The following is a 22,438-nucleotide window of genomic DNA, read 5'->3' on the forward strand; positions in this document are numbered from 1 at the left end:
GTAGGCTGCAGTCCATGGGGTCGCTAAGAGTCGGACACGACTGAGTGACTTCACTTTCACTTTTCACTTTCATGCATTGGAGAAGGAAATGGCAACCCACTCCAGTGCTCTTGCCTGGAGAATCCCAGGGATGCGGGAGCCTGATGGGCTTCTGTCTATGGGGTCGCACAGAGTCAGACACGACTGACGCGACTTAGCAGCAGCAGCAGCAGCAGCAGCAGCAGCATGAAATTAGACAAAAAGAGAAGAATAGATACAATATCTCTAAATTAGTTACATTTCAATATAAGAATCAAAAGCTAATTATGAAATTTTGGCAATCTGTCCATGATAAAAACAGCAATATATCTTGCTAAATTCCTGAAGCCAATGTGGGGGTGGGGAAAAATTACTTTAGCAGTAAAGGTACAGAGTGGTGCTGCGGCTGCTAAGTCGCTTCAGTCGTGTCCGACTCTGTGCGACCCCATAGACGGCAGCCCGCCAGGCTTCCCGATCCCTGGGATTCTCCAGACAAGAACACTGGAGTGGGTTGCCATTTCCTTCTCCGACGCATGAAAGTGAAAAGTTGAAAGTGAAGTCACTCAGTCGTGTCCGACTCCTGGCGACCCCGTGGACTGCAGCCTACCAGGCTCCCCCATCCCTGGGATTTGCCAGGCAAGAGTACCGGAGTGGGTTGCCATTGCCTTCTCCGAAAGGTACAGAGTAGTCAAAGTTTATTTTCTTCTAGTATAAGCTTTGGAAAAGAGAACTCCTATGCGATAGGATAATATCTGAAAATAAGAAGACATTTAATTATATTTGATGAAGAAAAAAAACAGGGAAAGAGAGCTATGAATACAATATTTTGGTTGGATAGAATGGGAGATCATTTATGAGTCTGAAGCTCATCATGATAACTTAAGGGAGAAGTGGGAGTTGAGTGGATATATGCCATCCAAAAGCAACTCAGGATATAGATGTGTTGTGTTATGGTAAGTAATAAGACCACACTATCTGTGCTAAAGCATACGATTATTACACTCGTTGTGTTGTTGTTTAGTCACTGTGCCGTGTGCTACTTTTGCAACTCTATGATCTGTAGCCCGCCAGGCTCCTCTAGCCATAGGATTTTCCAGGCAAGAATAGTGGAGTGGGTTGCCATTTTCTTCTTCAGAGTATCTTGCTGACCCAGGGATTAAACAAATGTCTCCTGCACTGGCAGGCAGGTTCTTTACCACTGAGCCACCAGGGAAGCCCCATCAAACTGGGTAGGAAACAATGTATTCAGTGAGGGTCTTCCTTTCTGACAAATAATTTCTCTATTAATTGACTCAGTGAGAGACAGAGAGAGAGAGAGGGAGGGCTAACATTCAGGTTGGAGTAGGTTTTATCTCCTTGCCCTTTTGGATGGAGAAAAGAAAGATAATGCAAAGTGGATTTACATGAAGGGTTTTTTCAGGACATAAGATGACTTAAAGCTTTTAAGTTTTGAAAAGTGCAACATGTTTTCAAAAGGGGCTTTTCCTGTTCTGAACATCTATTCCAGTCAGTGGCATATGATTGTAATGGACAGAAATAGAAAGCCCACATGTGGAATAGATTCTAAGTCTAGCTGGCTGGCACGTGATCAAGACACTCTTTCTCTATGAATGGGATGATGCTGGGTATAATAGGGGCTTCCCTGATGGCTCAGATAGTAAAGAATCTGCTGGCAATGCAGGAGACCTGGGTTCAATCCCAGGGCTGGGAAGATCCCCTGTAGAAGGGAACGGCTACCCACTCCCTGGGCATAATAGCTTCCTCAGGCTGCCCTAACAAAGTGCCATACTTTGGATGGCTTGATGTAATAGAAATGTATACTCTCACAATTCTGAAGGCTAGAGGTCCACAACCAGGGTGTCAGCAGAGCCATGCTCCTCTGAGAGTCTGGATAGAATCCTGTCTTGCCTCCTCCCAGCTTCTGGTGGTGGCCATCAATGCCTGGTGATCATTTACGGCTGTCTCACTGCAGTCTCTGCCTCCGTTGCCACAGCGTTCGCCGCGAGCAGTGTGTCTTCACATGGCTGTCCGCCGTCTGACTTCTCTGACTTTTCTCTCTCTCTCTCTTTTTCTTATTGTGTAATGAGATAACCACACTGGATTAAGGGCCCCGCCTATTTCAATGCGACCTCATCTTAGCCACTACATCTTCAATGACCCTGTTTCCAAATAAGGTCACATTCTGATGTGAAAGTGAAAGTCACTCAGTCCTGTCCAGCTCTTTGTGATCCCATGAAACTATGCAGTCCATGGCATTCTCCAGGCCAGAATACTGGAGCAGATGGCCTTTCCCTTCTCCAGGGGATCTTCCCAACCCAGGGATTAAAGCCAGATCTCCTGCATTACAGGTGAATTCTTTACCAGCTGAACCACAAGGGAAGCCCACATTCTGATATACTAGGGGTTAAAAAAATCAATATATCATTTTGGAAGATACAGTTCAACATAACACCAGATAAACCAAATTTTGGCAAAAAACAAAAAACGGTCTCCATATTTAGATCAGAGTTTGCTTGGTTAGAAGACTGTATCTTATTCAGAACTGCTAAAACAGAAACATCATAGACTGGATGGCTTAAACAACAGAGCTTGTTTCCCACAATTGTGGAAGCTAGGAAGTCCAAGATCAACATTTCTGGCTGATTCATTTCCTGTTGAGGGTCCCCGTCCTGGTAAGTCCTTACCTAGTGGAGAGAGAAAGGAAGCAGGCTGTCTCCTATCTTTTCATATAAGGGTTTAAACCCCATCACAAAAGCTCTACAATCTAGACACAAAGGCCCCACACCAAACATCATGACACTGAGGATTAGGGTCTCAACATATGAATTCTGAGAAACACAAACATTTCAGTTCATAGCAGATTAAGTTTAAAATGAAATTATTATTTAGTTAAGTTTTAAAAGCCATAAAAAATGTTACTGTAGCCCACAGGCTCCTCTGTCCATGCGATTCTCCAGGCAAGAATACTGGAGTGAGTTGCCATTTCCTCCTCCAGCAGATCTTCCCGATCCAGTGATGGAACCAGTTCTTCCTGCAGCTCCTGAATTGCAGGAAGATTCTTTACCTCTTGAGCCACCAGGGAAGCCTAAAACTATGTGAGGTTGTATTATTTGGCAAAATGGGCAAGGTTTAAATAGTATTTTTATGATTTAGACTCTTTCAAATCAGGAAAAATGATCAGTTTGTACAAATGCTAATTTTATTTAATTATTTCTTCAGTTTTCTTAAGCATGAAACATTTTGTTAGTCTCATAATTACCTTTTCCCTCTATATTTTCAAACCTTTTCTTTATCCTTTGCTGAGGATATTCTTTATCCTTCCTCATTGCTGAGATATTCAAAAAGGGCTTCAAAGTTTCCACAGTTCTTAAACGGATAACAGACAAAATTTATTTCCTTCTTTGACCTGTAATTATAAGACCTCAATATCATTTTATTTGTATTTTACATTTAATCCATAACATCTTTTTCCACACACAATCATTAGTTTCATTTCAAATAAAAAAATATGTTCAAAGCAACAACCAGATCTTGTACCATGGTTAAGAATGTGGACTCTGTAGTTGAATTGGATTGGCTCAAATCCCTGCTCTACTCTATCCTTACTTGCAATATTGGTCATGCTATTTAATATTCTGTGTCCAATTTTCTCATCAGGAAAAAGGGAATGATAGTAGTACCTATGTGGAAATGTTATTCTTAAGACTGAATGGGTTACTAAGAACATTGAGAAGAATGCTTGGTAAGATGAAAGTGTTGTGTAAGTACAGTTGAGCCTTGAACAACATAGGTTTGAATTGCATGAGTCCTCTCATAAGGTGGGTTTGTTCAATAGTAAATACAACTGGACTCCCTGGTACTCAGACGGTAAAGTGTCTGCCTACCGTGTGGGAGACCTGGGTTCAGTCCCTGGGTCAGGAAGATCCTCTGGAGAAGGAAATGGCAACCCACTCCAGTACTCTTGCCTGGAAAATCCCATGGACGGAGGAGCGTAGTAGTCTACAGTCCATGGGGTCGCAAAGAGTCAGACACAACTGAGCGACTTCACTTCACTTTACTTCACTTCACTTCAAGAAATCCACAGTTGTTTGAATTCATAGATGTCATACCTCAGGCAGATATGGAGTAAACACAGATAGGGAAGGGCAAGTTGTAAATAAGTTATTCATCAAGTTTTGCCTGCCCAGAGGGCCAGTGTCCCTAATTCTTACATTACTCAAAGGTAAATATGTTAACTATTATTATTAAAGTGTATAGTGATATTGAAATATGATGAGCACAAATCTTTAGGAAGCTTTCTCATCTATCCAATTTGGGATAGATGGAATGGGAACCTGGGAATAGATCTTGTTTCTGACCACTTACTAGCTACATGAACTTAGACTCGCAATGGAAATTATTCAGCACTCAACTCTATACCCTGTAAAAGCACTCAACTCTATACCCTTCATTTCAGTCATTGAGTTATGTCAGACTCTTTGCCACCTCATGGACTGCAGCATGCTAGGCTTCCCTGTCCATCACCAACTCCCAGAGCTAGGTCAAACTCATGCCCATTGAGTTGATGATGCCATCCAACAATCTCATCCTCTATCGTCCCCTTCTCCTCCTGCCTTCAATCTTTCCCAGCATCATGGTCTTTTCTAAGTCATTTCTTCACATCCATGTGGCCAAAGTATTGGAGCTTCAGTTTCAGCAATCACCCTGTAAATTAGGACTAGCCTATCTAATGTGGGTTGAGCTCAGAGAAGTATTAGTATTTGGCAGCTGACAAGCTTTCGATCCTAACTCCTTTCCCTCTTCAACTGTAGCTTTGGGCCCTGAGGGAAATGAACTGTAGGAACAGAAACCTGGAGGACTGGAGACCAATCAAAAAGTTATAGCACTATCAATAGCAATATGAGAAGAGGGCCAGTAATAAGGAGAAAAGGAAAACTTAGAGAGTAGGAGGCAACACATTTTAGGTAAATGATTACATGTAGTGTTAAGGAGAAATGTATGAATGGATGATTCAAAGGCTCGGGCAAAAGAAGTTCTTTAGGGATATATCATTTTGTTACGGGCTTCCCGGTGGTTCATTGGTAAAGATTCTGCCTGCAATGCAGGACCCACAGGAGATGTGTATTCAACTCCTGGATTAGGAGGCTTCCCTGGAAGAGGTCATGGAACCCCATTCCAGTATTCTTGCCTGGAGAATCCCGTGGACAAAGGAGCTTGGCAGACCACAGTCCATAGGATCGCAAAAAGTTAGACATAACTGAAGCAACTTAACACTCGTGCACTTTGTTATGAATATTTGCCATACAAGCCACATATGGTATTATTAATAATGCCTCAAATATTGCACTTCTCTCTTTTTAAATCATCAGACCATACTGCTATAATTTTTCTTTATTTTCCTTCCATTACTGCCCCCACTTTTGTTCCTGCCAATCAGTCATGATTTCTCTACAACTTGAGAGAAACATTCTAAAAGAGCTATAAAAAAGGCATTTTCATCTGGGAAGATATTATTATAAAACCCATTTCTGAAGCTCTTTGCATCATAGTTTATTACACTGTGGGCTTTATTATGCTGTGAGTTTGACTATGAGTAGTATCAGAGTTCAGTTCAGTTCAGTTCAGTCACTCAGTCGTGTCCGACTCTTTGCGACCCCATGAATCGTGGCACACCAGGCCTCCCTGGCCATCACCAACTCCCGGAGTTCACTCAAACTCACATCCATCGAGTTGGTGATGCCATCCAGCCATCTCATCCTCTGTTGTCCCCTTTTCCTCCTGCCCCCAATCCCTCCCAGCATCAGAGTCTTTTCCAATGACTCAACTCTTTGCATAAGTATCAGAATTATTAATGGTTTTGAAAAACATTTATGTTAGCCATTATTTATGAAAGAAGGCACAGGAAATGCCTTGAAAAATATAACACGTACAAGTAGCAACAAATATTACTTTATTATCTAATATAGCTAAAATTAATAAATAAGTTACATTTGTGTATATGAATTGATCAGACTTCTAACCCTAGTTCACAAACAGACACTTACAAAACATAAATAAAAACAAAATTTCAACCTTGAAATTAGTTAAATTCTACCAGCAGAATTTGATTAGAAACACATAGTAATTTTTACCCAATTAATGTCTTATGTTTTAACATACAAAAATCAATAATTCTGTTTATAACTATACTTATTTTTGAATAAATTAAAATCAAATATTATTTTTAAAATGTTTATTAGATTCAGATTATTTGCAGTGTTATTTAGTTTCAGGTGTACAGTAAAGTGATCAGGTATACATATAACTATGGCCACTCTCTTTTAGATTCTTTTCCTATCTAGGCCATTACAGAGCATTGAGTAGAGTTGCCTGTACATACAATCGGTCTTTATGAGTTACTTACTTTATATATAAAAATGTGTATAGGCTTCCCTGGTAGCCCAGCTGGTAAAGAATCCACCTGCAATGCATGATACCTGGGTTTGATCCCTGGGTTGGGAAGATACCACTGGAGAAGGAAACAGCTACCCACTCCAGTATTCTGGCCTGGAGAATTTCATGGACAGAGGAGCCTGTCAATCCCAATCTCCCAGTTCTCCCCCACCCCCCACCCTTACTCCCTTGTAATCATAAATGTGTTATCTACATCTACAACTGTTTCTGTTTTGTAAGTAAGCTCATTTGTATTCTTTGTTTAGATTGCACATATAAATGATATTAATATAGCTTTCTTTCTCTGACTGACTTCGCTCTGAATGACAATCTCTAGGTCCATCGATGTTGCTGCAAATTGCATTATTTTATTCTTTTTTATGGCTGACTTTATTCTGCAAACTCTGTAGGAATAATCAGGGCTTCCCTGGTGGCTTAGCCGTAAAGAACCCACCTGACAATGCAGGAAAGGTGGGTTAGATCCCTGCGTCTGGACGATCCCCTGGAGGAGGAAATGGCAACCTGCTCCAGTGTTCTTGCCTGGAAAATCCCCTGGACAAGAGGAGCCTACTGGGCTACAGTCCATGGGGTTGCAAAGAGTCAGATATGACTTAGTGACTAAACGACAACAGAAACATTCCATTGTATATATGTATCACATGCTTTTTATCCATTCCTCTGGACATTTAGGTTGCCTCCATGCCCTGGCTATTGTAAATAGTGCTGCAATGAATACTGGGGTGTGAGTATTTTTTCTAATTTTATTTTTCTCTGGATATATGCCCAGGAGTGGGATTGCTGGATTATATGGTAGCTCTGTTTTTAGTTTAGTAAGGAATCTCCTTACATAGATCAATGGAACAGCATGGAAAGTCCAGAGATACACACATGACCTTACGGTCACCTAAATATGACAAAGGGGGCAAGAACACAATGGACAAAAGACAGTCTCTTCAATAACTGGTGCTGGGAAATCTGGACAGCTACACATAAGCGAATGAAATTAGAGCATTCCCTAACACTATACGCAAAAATAAACTCAAAATGGATAAAAGACCTAAAATAAGGCTTGATACTGTAAAACTCTTAAAGGAAAATATAGGCAGAACATTCTTTGACATAAACTGCAGCGAGAGCTTTTTCAATCCATCTCCAATAATAATAAAAATAAACAAAAAATGAGCAAATGGGACCTAATTAAACAACCCTCACAATGAGAGAAAATATTTTAAAATGTAACCGACAAGGGATTAATCTCCAAAATATATAAGCAACTCATACAGCTCAATATCAGAAAAAGAAAGAAACAATCCATTTAAAAGAATAAGTGAAAGAACTAAATAGACCTTTCTCAAAAAAGATATACAGATGGCTAAACACACATGAAAAGATGCTCAACATCATTAATTATTAGAATAATGCAAATCAAAATTACAATGAAGTATCACATCAGTCAGAATGGCCATCATCAAAAAAATCTACAAATAATAAATGCTGGAGATGGTGTGGAGAAAAGGGAACCCTCCTACACTGTTGGTGGGAATGTAAATTGGTTACAGCAACTATGGAAAATTATATAATTGTTACTTCATTAGCCATGAAGAATTGTTGAAGATTGGGCTCGTTTAAGATATTATCTCCCAGCTTACCATTTTTAAAATTTTTATTGAAGTGTAGTTGATTTACAATGTTAATTTCTTCTGTATAGCAAAGTGACTCAGTTATACATATACATATATATTCTATTTTATATCCTTCCCACTTTAAATAAGGGAAGTAACCATGGTATTGTAATTTAAAATACAGAAGAATAAGAAAAATTTGAACAAAACTTTTGAAATCTAAAGTTTAAATAAAACAGATCTTTAAAAATTATTGATAGGAATGCAAGAATCATAGTGATGATACCCAAGGTAACTCAGTCATGAGATTTGAATTATTAGATGAAATGATAATTTATATTAAATAACAAATAAACCAGTTTTCCATTCAATTATTTCCAATCTATAATGTAAAGAAAAGTTAAAAGTGAATGAAATCTCAACATCAAGCTGCTCCTGCTGCTGCTGCTAAGTCGCTTTAGTCGTGTTCGACTCTGTGCGACCCCATAGACGGCAATCCCATCCCTGGGATTCTCCAGGCAAGAACACTGGAGTTGGCTGCCATTTCCTTCTCCAATGCACGAAAGTGAAAAGTGAAAGTGAAGTCGCTCAGTCGTGTCCCACTCTTCGCCACCCCATGGACAGCTATCACATTCTAAACTCATACAACTTAGTTTTAATTTGGTGATTAACATGACAGTTGTAAGCAGACACCAGCAGATGGCAGTAGACTGTTGTAAAGTTATCAGGCACTCTAAAGTACACAGTGCCAATATTACACATGTTCATGGAGAATCTGATGAACAAGTGACACTTTTCTTTCTAATATACACAGATACCACTTCCCTCAGTTTTAGGTCTGTACATATAATAGTTTATACTGTATCCTGTTTGTTTGGTAACAAGCAATACTGTCTTGATTTCTACAAACACATAATACTTTTCTCATATTGAATGAGTGTTAGTTGCTCAGTTGTGTCCGACTCTTTGTGACCCCATGAACTTAACCAGCCAGACTCTTCTGTCCATATTAGATGACAACAAATACTAGAAACTCAATTTCAGTAAAATCCAATCATAATCAACAAATTTAGGGATGGTTCAACATGAGTAAAATGAATATTAACTTTAAGAGTATCTAATTCATTCAGTTGGGAAAAAAATCTAAAGAGGCAGCATTTTATAGTGGACACTCTATTGACCAGGCATTAAAGGTAGGAGTTTTATATACGCTTTCTCCACTTACAATTGTGCAATTGTGAGCCAGTCACTGAGTATTTCTGTGCATCAATTTCCTCATCTGCACAAGTGTAATCACAAAATTTTCCAAACACAGTTCAAGTTAAATATGCATAAAATAAAACCACATACATAAAGGTAACTGTGAAACAGTATGCAAATATAAGATTATTTTCCTCAAAATGGAAGCCAAGGAAAGGATGTTTTAGGAAGAAAGCTCTACAAAGACATAAGGTGCTTTAGTAAATTAAATAAAGTGAAGCCTGAGGAGAAAAGTCACTATATTTCAGTATCTTAGAGCTGTTTGTGAGTATAAGTAAATATAATTTGACTTGAATAAAGAAGTGTGCCTTCCCATTGCTCCTCTCAAACACAGTAGTGCTTATGAACACTGGTGCTGAAGTCAAACTACTCTGGATCATAACTCACTTTCCATCCGTGTGACCCTGGGCACATCACTTAAATCTCTCTGCCTCAGGTTGTTCATCCCCATAATGGGGATAATAACTGTCAGTAGCTCAACTTGAACAAATCCATGTCAACTCCCTTCTTTGGAAAATGGAAGTAACAGTAACCTCTACTCATTTTATTGTGAGCTTTCAATGAGAGAATGTTTATGAAAACTATACCGGTATAATGTGGTATGTGTATTAGTTGCTCAGTTCTGTCCAACTCTTTGTGACCCCATGGACTGTAGCACTCCAAGCTCCACTGTCATGGAATTCTCCAGGCAAGAATACTTTAGAGGGTGGCCATTCCCTTCTCCAGGGGATCCTCCCAACCCAGGTATCAAACCAGAGTTTCCTGCATTGCAGGCAGATTCTTTACCATCTGAAACACCAGATAAGCCTATAATAATGTGGTAACGTTTCCTCTGATTGATATTTCAACCTGATTTTTTATTAGTTTCTCTATCTTATCTTATAATGATGAATGCATATCCGGGTATATGTACATCTGTGTAGAACTGGAAGGATTTGATACCCAAGAAGAGCCTTCAACAGCATTAACAATTCAGTTTAGAATGGCAAACATGGGATGAATCATACAGGAAACAGAGAAATTCCCTTGGTGTTTTCTGCATTCCACAGACAGCAAGGGATTGTCCTATTAACCTTCTACCATAAGAAGTCAAAAATCATCATAAGGCATTCAAAATACTGTTATATTCCTAATATCTGGTTTATAAACTGTGAACGCTGGTATGTTTTTCTCAAATATTTATGGATTTTTTTGGTCATCTTTCACTGTCTCATTCAATTTATATTTAGAAATAGCTTTTCAAGTTTCAGGTGTTTTTGAGGCTATGGGAGAGGATAAGTTTATCTGGTGTATTTGAAAGTAAATAAGCCATAACTCAAAACCTTTCAGCAACTCAATTAAACTAACTTTCAGTGGTGTGGAAGCAGTGGGAAAGAGAAGAGTTTTTATTTACAACTAAGCAAGTATTCAAAAGCTATGCATGTGGTGGTGGTAAGTTGGGGACATATATTTGTATACATTTTCTTATTTCGAATTAATGTATGATCTATGATATATATATATATCAGGAGAAAGCGATGGCACCCCACTCCAGTACTCTTGCCTCGAAAATCCCATGGATGGCGGAGCCTAGTAGGCTATAGTCCATGGGGTCACTAAGAGTTGGACACAACTGAGCAACTTCACTTTCACTTTTCACTTTCCTGCATTGGAGAAGGAAATGGGAACCCACTCCAGTGTTCTTGCCTGGAGAATCCCAGGGAAGGGGGAGCCTGGTGGGCTGCCATCTATGGGGTCACACAGAGTCGGACACAACTGAAACGACTTAGCAGCAGCAGCAGCAGCAGCAGAGAGAGAGAGAGAGAAAGGGCTTCCCGGGTGGCCCCTGCCAAGGCAGGAGATGAGAGTTCGATCCCTGGGTAGGGAAGATCCTCTGGAGTAGGAATTGGCAACCCACTCCAGTATTGTTGCCTGGAAAACTACATGGACAGAGGAGCCTGGAGGGTTACAGTTTGCAGGGTCACAAAGAGACAGATGACTGAGCAATTGAGCGCTCATGCATATATATAATATATTAATTATTTTTAATTAATGTGCAAATGTGTATTTTCAAACAGATTAAGAGTATAATCTGTTTTGGTTTTAGGTCTGTGGAATTGCTTTTGTCCCAAGGAATAAATATGCTTGACTCTGAGTTATCCGGCCAGACCATGTGACACACTAAGGCAAAAACAAACAAGCAGGAGAGCACTATGTGCACAGCACTACAAATGTGCCTTTTCCAAGTTCAGATTGAAGAATCTGTCCCTGCCAGTCAAACCGGGTCCACTCAGTCCACTAATCCACTCACAGAACACTATCTTAAGAAATCTGTCAACTTAAAATTTCCTAAAGATGAGAAACAATCATTATTAAGCCTATAACCTGAAATGAAATTCCATCTACTAAAACTTCAAGTTATATATAAATTTGTGCAATAACAAATTATTGAGTTGACCCAAAAGTCTGTTCAAATTTTCTGTAACACCTTATGGAAAAACCCAACAGACAAACCCAATATTAAACATTGGGGCTATGAAATCACCTTTCCCTTCACCTGAATTGCTATCAATACTTCCAATGGTGAAAGCCCTTGCTATGAATGAAGCAAGTTATGACCAACCTAGACAGCATATTAAAAAGCAGAGACATTATTTTGCCAACAAAGTTTCATCTAGTCAAAGCTATGGTTTTTCCAGTATTCATGTATGGATGTGAGAGTTGAACTATAAAGCTGAGCATCAAAGAATTGATGCTTTTGAACTGTGGTTTTGGAGAAGACTTTTGAGAGTCCCTTGGACTGCAAGGAGATCTACCCAGGCCATCTTAAAGGAAATCAGTCCTGTTATTCATTGGAAGGAATGATGCTGAAGCTGAAACTACAATACTTTGGCCACCTGATGCAAAGAGCTGATTCATTTGAAAAGGCCCTCATGCTGGGAAAGATTGAAGGCGGGAAGAGAAGGGGATGACAGAGGATGAGATGGTTGGATGACATCACTGACTCAATGGACATGAGTTTGAGTAAATTCCAGGAGTTGGTGGTGGACAGGGAAGCCTGGCATGCTGCCGTCCATGGGGTCACAGAGAGCCAGATATGACTGAGCAACTGAACTGAACGAACTGAACTGACGAATGAAGAAATTCCCTGGTGATCCTGTGTTCAATCTTTGGTTTCTATAGATACTCTCTTCCACAACTCTTCCTTCTTGGGAGTTAGCTGAATTCACAGAGATGCATTTTTTTTCTGCTTCTATGGGCAGTAACAATCACTTTCACACAGCAAGATGTGCAATTGTTCTCTCCTTCTAAGCAATGAGTAGGCAACTGTGGAGGTCAGCACTCAGGAGTTCATTCTGGGGGCACAACTAAACCTCACCCTGTCTGCCAGATATCAAATGATCTCTATCTGCCTGACTTCTTGATCTGTTAATATCTCTCAACAGATTCTAAATTCAAACAAAGACAAAACATCATTTATGAAGCTCCATCAAATCCCATCAATGAAAAAACAAGCATATGTTGTTTAAGGATACATGAATATGCAGTAGAAGTATAAATATGTGCTTGAGAATAATATATAAGATGGTTGGATGGCATCACTGACTCAACGGACATGAGTTTGAGCAAGCTCCAGGAGTTGGTGATGGACAGGGAAGCCTGGCCTGCTGCAGTCCTTGGGGTCACAAAGAGTTGGACATGACTGAGCAGCTTGGCTGAACTGAACTGAACTGAACTGAGAGTAATATACTCCAGCCTCGGGCATCACCAAGACCTTATTTCTGCTCTTAATATTCCACTTCTTAAGCTGGATATCAGACACACATGTATTTGTTAAATTATTCTTGAAAATACGTCTGGAGTTTTCTTTATCTTAGCTGAGCACTCTCATTTTATTCTCTTCCCTCTGCTGTTGGCAGTTCTGTCAATCTGAGATGAAAGGAGGGTTTATATCCAACAAGTTTTGGCAAAGAACAGAACAGTTTCTTTTTTGATGTACACAGTGAAAAATGGATTTTCCGTTGCTCACTGCCATGAAATTTTCCCCATCAAAAGAGGCATAAGGCTGTTATGTGCAGCCTTTTAATAACTGATATTGGGTATTTGTGAACTATCTAAAAGCTAGTTTCTTGCTTCTCCCCTCAATGTAACAAACATATCAAACTAACATACACCGTCAATGTCATCATTGTTTCAATGAGTTTCAAAAGTGTTCTCAGTCATGTGTCAGTGTTTACTTGGTCTCTGAAAAAGATTAATCTCTTTAAATCATTCCCATAGAACAGATTCAAACAGCAGCCAAATGTATATGTTAATTATGGCTAGGATTCAAGTGTCATTCCTTATTAAATCAATGTTCTAAAAACCCTTCCTAAGTTTCCCAATTAGTAGGCATGAACAATTAACATCTAATTAGTCATCCATCATCCTTGCTAAAAATGTTTTAAAAGGAAAATTAAAGAGATTTCTCTCATAAAAATTTTACTGCAAGTGTGAGATAGTGTCCTTTTCCACTTACATATTCATCGTTTACTATCTTGTAACCTACTTGCTAAGATGATTACTTTAAACATGAAATCTATTAATTTTCATATTCGAAGAATATTTAAGAGTTCCATCATTTTATGGCTCCAAATGACTTTATTGACAACTAGCCCAAATGACTGACTTCACAGAGGAAGAGTCTGCAACTAATGGAGGTTTAACTTATTGACGGAGCTACAGTTGCTTAATGGGAAGGCAAGTATTTTAAGGCCAGATCTCAAAGCCATGTTTTATCTACCCACGTTTCTTTCTTTTAGTGTATGTAAGAACATTTTATTGCCTTCAGCCTATTTCATAAGATCACTAAGTTCCTGTTTTATGTGAATATAACTACTAAGAGCTTATTTCCATCTGGTTATAGCAAATCTGAAGCATTAGTATATATAAGTTAGGGAGCTAGAGTCAGAGCTGTTGTTGTTCAGTTACCCAGTCATGTCTGACTCTTTGGGACCCCGTGGACTGCAGCACACCAGGCCTCTCTGTCCCTCACCTTCTTCTGAAGTTTGCCCAAGTTCATGTCCACTGCATTGGTGGTGCCATCCACCCATCTCATCCTCTGACACCCTCTTCTCCTTCTGCCCTCAGATCTTCCCCAGCATCAGGGACTTTTCCGATGAGTCAGTTGTACCTGGGCTTAAATTCCAGTTTTAGCTCTTATTAGCTATGTAACTTTAGATTAGTTGCTTAAAGTTTCTGTGTCTCTCCTTTTTCAATCCTGAAATGAAGATAATGATGCTGCTGCTAATGACAGTAACGACAGTATTTACCCGCAAACTTGGTTTCAGGATGAAATCCATTATTACTTTAAAATGCCTACATGAGTTTATGGAAATTAAGTATTAAATATTATTTTTTTCACATATACCATATCTTGAACTTTCTCATAGTTCCTCCCAATTCACTTTCTAGAAAACGAGTATAATGATCTATAACAAACTGAGGCCACTGTTTGGACAACACAGTTCCTGGACTTTGTATGCTTCCATCATGTCTAATACCCCAACAGATAAGACATATTACCAGGAGAAGTGGAACATGCAATCAAGAATGGAAAGAGAAAAATCCAATAATTAAGTCAGTCCCAAACAGAAGTCTTTTCAATATTCATTTAGATTTATAGGTAGTTTGGTCCTGGCAGACAACTTTGGCACATACATGGTTTCAATAGCAGCAACTTGACTAGAAGACATTATTAAAATGGAAAGTTACAAGCAGATTTAACCTAGCTAGGACCTAAAATAAAGCCGTGCTAGATATCAAGAACCTTACTAATACCAGTTGCCTAGACTTGAAGGATTGCAGAAGGAAAGCAGTTTGGGTTTTGTTCATTTCTATTGACCCTATGACATGACCTACCCTGGTGCAAATAGAGTTCTACTAAGCTTCCTAGTTTCCATTGTTTCTAGACATTCATGGGGTCTGGAGATAGAATGTAGATATGAAAACATTATCAGTATATAAATATAATGATGCCAGTGCCCTCCTCTTCTTTCTCCCCATTGTGCACTGCAAATTCCAAGAATTATCTTCTCCTAATAACAATCTCACTTTTAAGAATATTCATTGTAATCATAATCCACATAGCAAATCTACATATATTTAATACTAGAAATTTCTTCAAGTAGTAAATATGCCTTGAAGAAACAAATACATTTTGAAACACCTACATTTCATGAGGTGTTGAGAATTAGGGAAGAAGATACAATTTATATCTTCTTGGAGCTATAGTCTAATGACAGATAAAGATAAATAAACACATGGTTTTTAAAATGTGATGAGAGATCTAGCAGGAAGCCTGTCTTACCCTGCTTCACAGAATCTATATGTTATCCATTACTTACACTTTTTTTCTGCACCTGGAACTTTCCCTGCTTTCCGGGATCACTCCCTTGGGTTTTAAACATGTTCAAGTCTCTTCATAATAAAACATGTCTTTTCATCCCACTTCTGCTTTATAACCAAATTTCTAAGATTTCTCTGCCCTCTAATCTTGAAATGTTTATATGCTATTCATTCATGACTTCATTTCATCACTCTCCACCAAAATAAATATCACTACCTTCATAAAAATCTCTAGTCACTAAATCCAGTGAATACTTTTCATTTTATATCTTTCTTGACCTCTGAGCAATACCCAATAGTGAACAACATTTTCTCTCAAAAGGTACTATTTTCTTTGCTTCTAGTTAAGTATTATCTTTTTCTTACACTCTGATTGCTCTTTCACAAAATTTTTTGCAGGTAAGCATTCCCTACCAAGACATTAACTACATATTTGATATTTTTCAAAGCTAAGTATAGGCACTATTATTCAACAGATATTTGAATTATTATTCAACACTTTGAATTATTATTCAAAGCCAAGTATAGGCACTACTTTTCAATAGATATTTCCTGATACTGGGAAAGGCTGAGGGTGGGAGGAGAAGGGGACAACAGAGGATGAGATGGTGAGATGGCATCACCAACCTGATGGGCATGAGTTTGAGTAAGCTCCGGGAGTGGTGATGGACAGGGAAGCCTGGTGCACTGCGGTCCATGGGGGTCACAAAGAGTCGGACACAACTGAGTGACTGAACTCACCGACTGATTCAGCAGAAGTATAATAGAGTCACAAATGGCACATGTGTTGTTTTAAATGTTCTAACAGACAACAAAAATGTAAAGAGAAACTTATGAGGTTAATTTGAATGACTCAATATGTCCAAAATATTATCATCTCAGCATGTAATCAATATAAACAATTATCAATGAGATATTCTGCATAATTTGTTTCCTGCTAAGGTTTAGAAATCTGGCATAATTTCAGGTTCATACTAACCATACGTCACATGCGAAATAGCCCCCATGCAGTTAACAGTTCCTATATCAACTGGTACAGCTCTAGTCTTTACAGAGCAACATGATATATCACACATCTCCCTGGCTTTAATTAAGTATTCAAAGCCAAGACTTCAAAATGTCTTCTTGTAACCTGAGTCTCAGCTGAGTCATCTATATTTTACTGTATATTTGACATCTCTCCTATGGTGTCTCAAATTCCCCTCAAATTCAATTTGCCTACATTCAAAAGCACAATCTTCCCCTCTCAACTTGAACTTGTTCTAATTTCACTTATCTCCAATTAGTACTACTAACTATATAGTTTTATAAGGTAAAAACCTTTTGATAATTTCCTTGCATATCTATGATGATGATGATATTATTGTTATATCTATATTCAATTTAATAGGAAGCCTTGATAATTTTATCTCCTTTGAGAAGCAACCTCATCATATCTTTCTTCTATCCTTAATTTATTAGTCCAAATTAACATTATCTCTAGGATAATGACTCTATGGACAAGATCTGGTTCCCTCTTATACACTTACTTGATTCTGTATTCCTTTTAATACAGCACTAATCACAATTTATAATTAAAATTTGTTTGCTTATCTTGTCAATTTACTGACAAATTGCTAAATTATAAAGTTAATGAGCAAGAAGCATGCTTGTTTTGCTCATGACTGTATCCCACAATACTTAACAGATCCACTGTGTATCAAAGACACTTCATAAATACTTGTTAGTTAAAAAGCACCTAACCCAGTATTAGAGGGTCAGAAAAAGTCAGAATGTGTTGTCTTTTTTTCTGGGATGTATTTATCATGAATCAATTTGTTTTTGTACATCCTAGAAATACTTGTGCTTGTATAGCATAGTAATGATTTACATTGCTGAAAATCCCATGGACGGAGGAGCGTGGTAGGCTGCAGTCCATGGGGTCACTAGGAGTCGGACACAACTCAATGACTTCACTTTCACTTTTCACTTTCATGCATTGGAGAAGGAAATGGCAACCTACTCCAGTGTTCTTGCCTGGAGAATCCCAGGGACGGGGGAGCCTGGTGGGCTGCTGTCTATGGGGTCGCACAGAGTTGGACACGACTGAAGCGACTTAGCAGCAGCAGCAGCAATGTATATTTTATGTCAGGATAACAATTTTACCTCTGTTGTTTTACTTAATCCTGCAATGACCCTGTGAGATAGATATTATTTATCCACAAAACATAAAGTTCAAAGAGGTCAAAGAACTGATTTAGTTCACATACTAACTAAAGTACAATTTAGTTAGTATAAACAACATACAGTTGTACTCATTTCACATGCTAGCAAGGTTGTGCTCAAAATCCTTCAACCTAGGCTTCAGCAGTGAAACAAGAGCTTTCAGTTGTACAAGCTGGGTTTTGAGAGGCAGAGGAACCAGAGATCAAATTGCAAACATACATTGGAATATAAAGTTCCAGAAAAACATCTACCTCTGTTCATTGACTAGGATAAAGCCTTTGACTATGTCAATCATAACAAAGTATGGAAAATTCTTCAAAAGATGAGAATAGCAGACCGCCTCCTGAGTACCTGTTTGCAGGTCAAGAAGCAACAGTTAGAATTGGACATGGAACAACAGACTGGTTCAAAATTTGGAAAAGAGTATGTCAAGGCTATATAGTGTTACTCTGCTTATTTAAACTTATATGCAGAGAACATGATGTGAAATGCCAGGCTGGATGAATCACAAGCTGGAATCAAGATTGCTGGGAGAAATATCAACAAGCTCAGATATGCAGACAATATCACTCTAATGACAGAAAGTGAAGAACTAAAGAGCCTCTTAATGAGGATCAAAGAGGAGAGTGAAAAAGCTGGCTTAGAAATCAACATGAAAAAAGCTAAGGTCATGATACCCAGTCCCATTACTTCATGGCAAATAGAAGAGGAAAAAGTGGAAGTAGTGACAGATTTTATTTTCTTGGGTTCCAAAATCACTACAGATGGTGACCACAACTGTGAAATTAAAAGATGTTTGCTACTTGGAAGGAAAGCTATGACAAACCTAGACAGTGTATTTAAAAAAGTAGAGACATCACTTTGCTGACAAACATCCATACAGTTAAAGATATGGTTTTTCCAGTAGTCATGTACAGATGTGACAATTTGTCCATAAATAAGGCTGAGCACCAAAGAATTAATGCTTTTGAATTATGGTGCTGGAGAAGACTCTTGAGAGTCCCCTGGACTGCAAGGAGATCAAACCAGTCAATCTTAAAGCAAAACACTGAATTTTCATTAGAAGGGCTGTGCTGAAGTTGAAGCTCCACCTGATGTGAAGAACCAACTCATTGGAATAGACCTTGATGCTGGGAAACACTGAAGGCAAGAGGGGAAGCAGAAAGCAGAGAACTAGATGGTTATATAGCATCACCGACTCAATCGCAATGAATCTGAGCAATCTACGGAAGATAGTGGAAGACAGAGGAATCAGGCAGCTGCAGTCCATGGGGTCACAAAGAGTTGGACATGACTTGATGACTGAACAACAACAACTAAATAAATAGTGGAACCCTTAATTGGTTTGGAGAAGGAAATGGCAACCCACTTAGTACTCTTGCCTGGAGAATCCCATGGACACAGGAGCCTGGTAGGCTGCAGTCCATGGGGTTACTAAGGGTCAGACACGACTGAGCGACTTCACTTCACTTTCACTTAATTGACTTGGGCAATTAGATTTCAGAAATCTAAGAGTTTTTTTAGACCACTAACCTATATTATTTCATAGCATATTATTACTTAAACATTTTCAAACTGAAGTTTCCACAAGTAAGAAAATGACTAAATATTGTATGCTATATCCATGCATGAAAGAAAAAGTGATGCTTTTAAAAAGAAAAATAAATAGAAATATTAGATCTACAGAAAGATTGCAAGGAAATGTGGCTAATTAAAAAAAATTTTAAAAAGCAAATTGCACTAAAATTTAAGTGTCCCAGTAAAATTTTGAACCCTATTATCACTTTTCTCCAGTGTTACTCCCAGAAATATGTTTCCTTGCCAAAAAAAAAAGACAATTTGTAGACTTAGTAACTAATGCTGCTAAACAGTTGATATAAAAAGCAAGTGATTACTCTGGATTATTCAGGTGACTCCAATGTAATTACATAAACTCTTAAAAGCAGACCTTCCTCCTGGCTGAGAACAGAAGGGAAGTTAGATATTTGAGCATGAGAAAAGTTCTGCATACCATTGCTGATGTGAAGTTAGAGGGGTCTAAGGATATGGGTAGTCTCCCAGTAGCTGAGGATAGCACTTGGACAATAGCCAATAGGAACACAAGAATCCTAGATCGACAGCTTCAAGGAAATGGATTCTGCAAACAATCTAAGTGAGCTCCAAGATTCCATGTAAGAACTAAGTCTAGACAGTATCTTGATTCAAGCCTGTGAGACCCAAAAAATAGAACCCAGTCAAGCTATGCCAGATTTTAGATCTATGTAAGTATAAGCTATAAATTTCTATTGTTTTAAGCCATTACATTTGCAATAAGTTGTTTTGCAGCAATAGAAAATTAATATAACATGCAATATGATCCTATATTTTTCAGAAAGCAACACTAGCTGTAGGTGCATATAAATATTTATGTGTGTGTGTGCTAAGTTGCTTCAGTTGTGTCCAACTCTGTGCAACCCTATAGACTGCAGCCCATCAGGCTCCTCTGTCCATGGGATTCTCCAGGCAAGAATACTGGAATGGGTTGCCATGCTCTCCTCCAGGGTATCTTCCCAACCCAAGGGATCAAATCCTTGTATCCCACATCTGCTGCACAGGCAGGCAGGTTATTTACCACTTAGCGCCACCTGGGAAGCCCCATAAAGATTTATAAGTGCACAGAAATAGACCTGGAAAGGTAAATAACATTATTGAAAAAATATTAACTCTAGAGAATCTTGATGTTTAAGCAGCATACAAACAGTAGTTTTCATGTTTAATTCTACATAGGCATTTATTGATTGACTTCTTTATTGGCATAATGTATTTGTGTATTCTTTATAAATAACAAAAAGATAATGCTTTAAATTATGGTGACTCCACTGAGTTGGAAATTAATCAGGATGTTTCACTTTCAGATTGTTATTCTAAAATCAACAAGATGCACAATATCATCAATCAGTACCCAGATACTAAACAAATCAAAGGCAATCATGGGTTCCAAGTAGCTGAATGATAAACAATTACAGAAGTCTATTCCAGGAGCTCTTTCTCAATACTTTCCTTGGTGATTAAAAAAATACTCCTGACCCTATGAACCCTGTGATGTTTGCAAACTATCTGGACACTTATGAAATAAAATAAGAAACCCCATATTTAATCCTCTCATCTACAAATGAAAACTACACTGACAAGATTGCCGAAAATTTGACCTATATATCAGTGAGAGAACCCATGATTATAGAAGCAAAACAATTCCTATACTAAGAACCAGCCAACCCTAAAATCCCCTTTTTTCTTCCCCCTCTCCCCTTTTTTCCTACTTTCTTTCCCCCCTTTCTCCCTCTTTTTCTTCCCTTCTGTTTTTGATGAGTCATTTTCCTAATCATTTGAGTAAATGCAAAAATTCATCACATTTTGTAGAATTTGAACAAGTAAAATATACCTTTCTGGTGTGAGCAGGAAATTCACAGAATCCAATAATGTGGAATTTATGAAAGTAAGATTTTTCACAGCTAGTCATTTTCTCCAGGCATTCTAACATTTCAGCTTCAACATTAAATATCCACTGCTTTGCAGTCAAAATCAGCTAACTGCAATTTGAGACATTTTCTATAATTTAGCTTATTCATTTTTTTTAGAAACTCTCATGAGCAGGAAATGCATAACTTAGAAAAAAAAATGGACCTGCAGCAATTTGTAAATTATATTTTTTTCAGCACCAAATGCAGATCTATGCTCTTCACTTAAAATATAATGGGTGTTTAGAAGTCAAGGAGTCCACAGAGACACCACAAGAACTAAATATATTATCCTTTAAAACTAATTCTGTCATTTATGATTCATGGCCAACTCCTTAAGTAAAGATACAGATTTTCAAATTATCCCATTGAGAGCGATAGAAGAGGAGAAAAGAAAAGGCTAGACTCACATCTGTTTCTGCAGCCAGGGAGTTGCAGTAATAACCAACTTTCACAGTTGTTGGCTAAAGAAGCTATTTTCATCTGTGTTTCCTAAAAGCACCTCTTTTGGAGAAAATCCACATATCATTTTATTTTACTGGATGCTGGAATGAAAAATAGATGCCCACTGTCAAGCAGCTATATTGATTACAAGTGAAAATGTGATCATTTTGCATTGACTTGCCCCAAAGCACTGCGTTCAGTCAAAGCGGCAGAAGGAAATTAATGCCATCATACCATGCCTAAGAAAAATATGAGATGTCGTTCACTTCGCCCTCTAGACAAAGCGATATATGCAACAGCTGAAATGTAATAGCTTTCTGAACATGAACTTGAGACTTTTATTAAAATCATTATTTAATGCACAAAAAATAATGAACCTGCTGCCGTGGCATTTAAAGCAGCCATTTACAGTCATTACCTTTTCAGTCACAAGGTTTATTTCTTAAAAAACCGTTATTTCTCAAATTAAAATTCTGCCTACCCTTGTTTTGTTTTGTTTTATTCTCTTTCATCTTTTTTAAAATTATTTTTTAAAATTTTAATTAAAGGATAATTACTTTACAATATTGTGATGGTTTCTGCCATGCATCAACA

The sequence above is a fragment of the Oryx dammah genome, unplaced genomic scaffold, assembly GCF_014754425.2.
Source record: "Oryx dammah isolate SB20612 unplaced genomic scaffold, SCBI_Odam_1.1 HiC_scaffold_2, whole genome shotgun sequence".
Classification (NCBI taxonomy): domain Eukaryota; kingdom Metazoa; phylum Chordata; class Mammalia; order Artiodactyla; family Bovidae; genus Oryx; species Oryx dammah.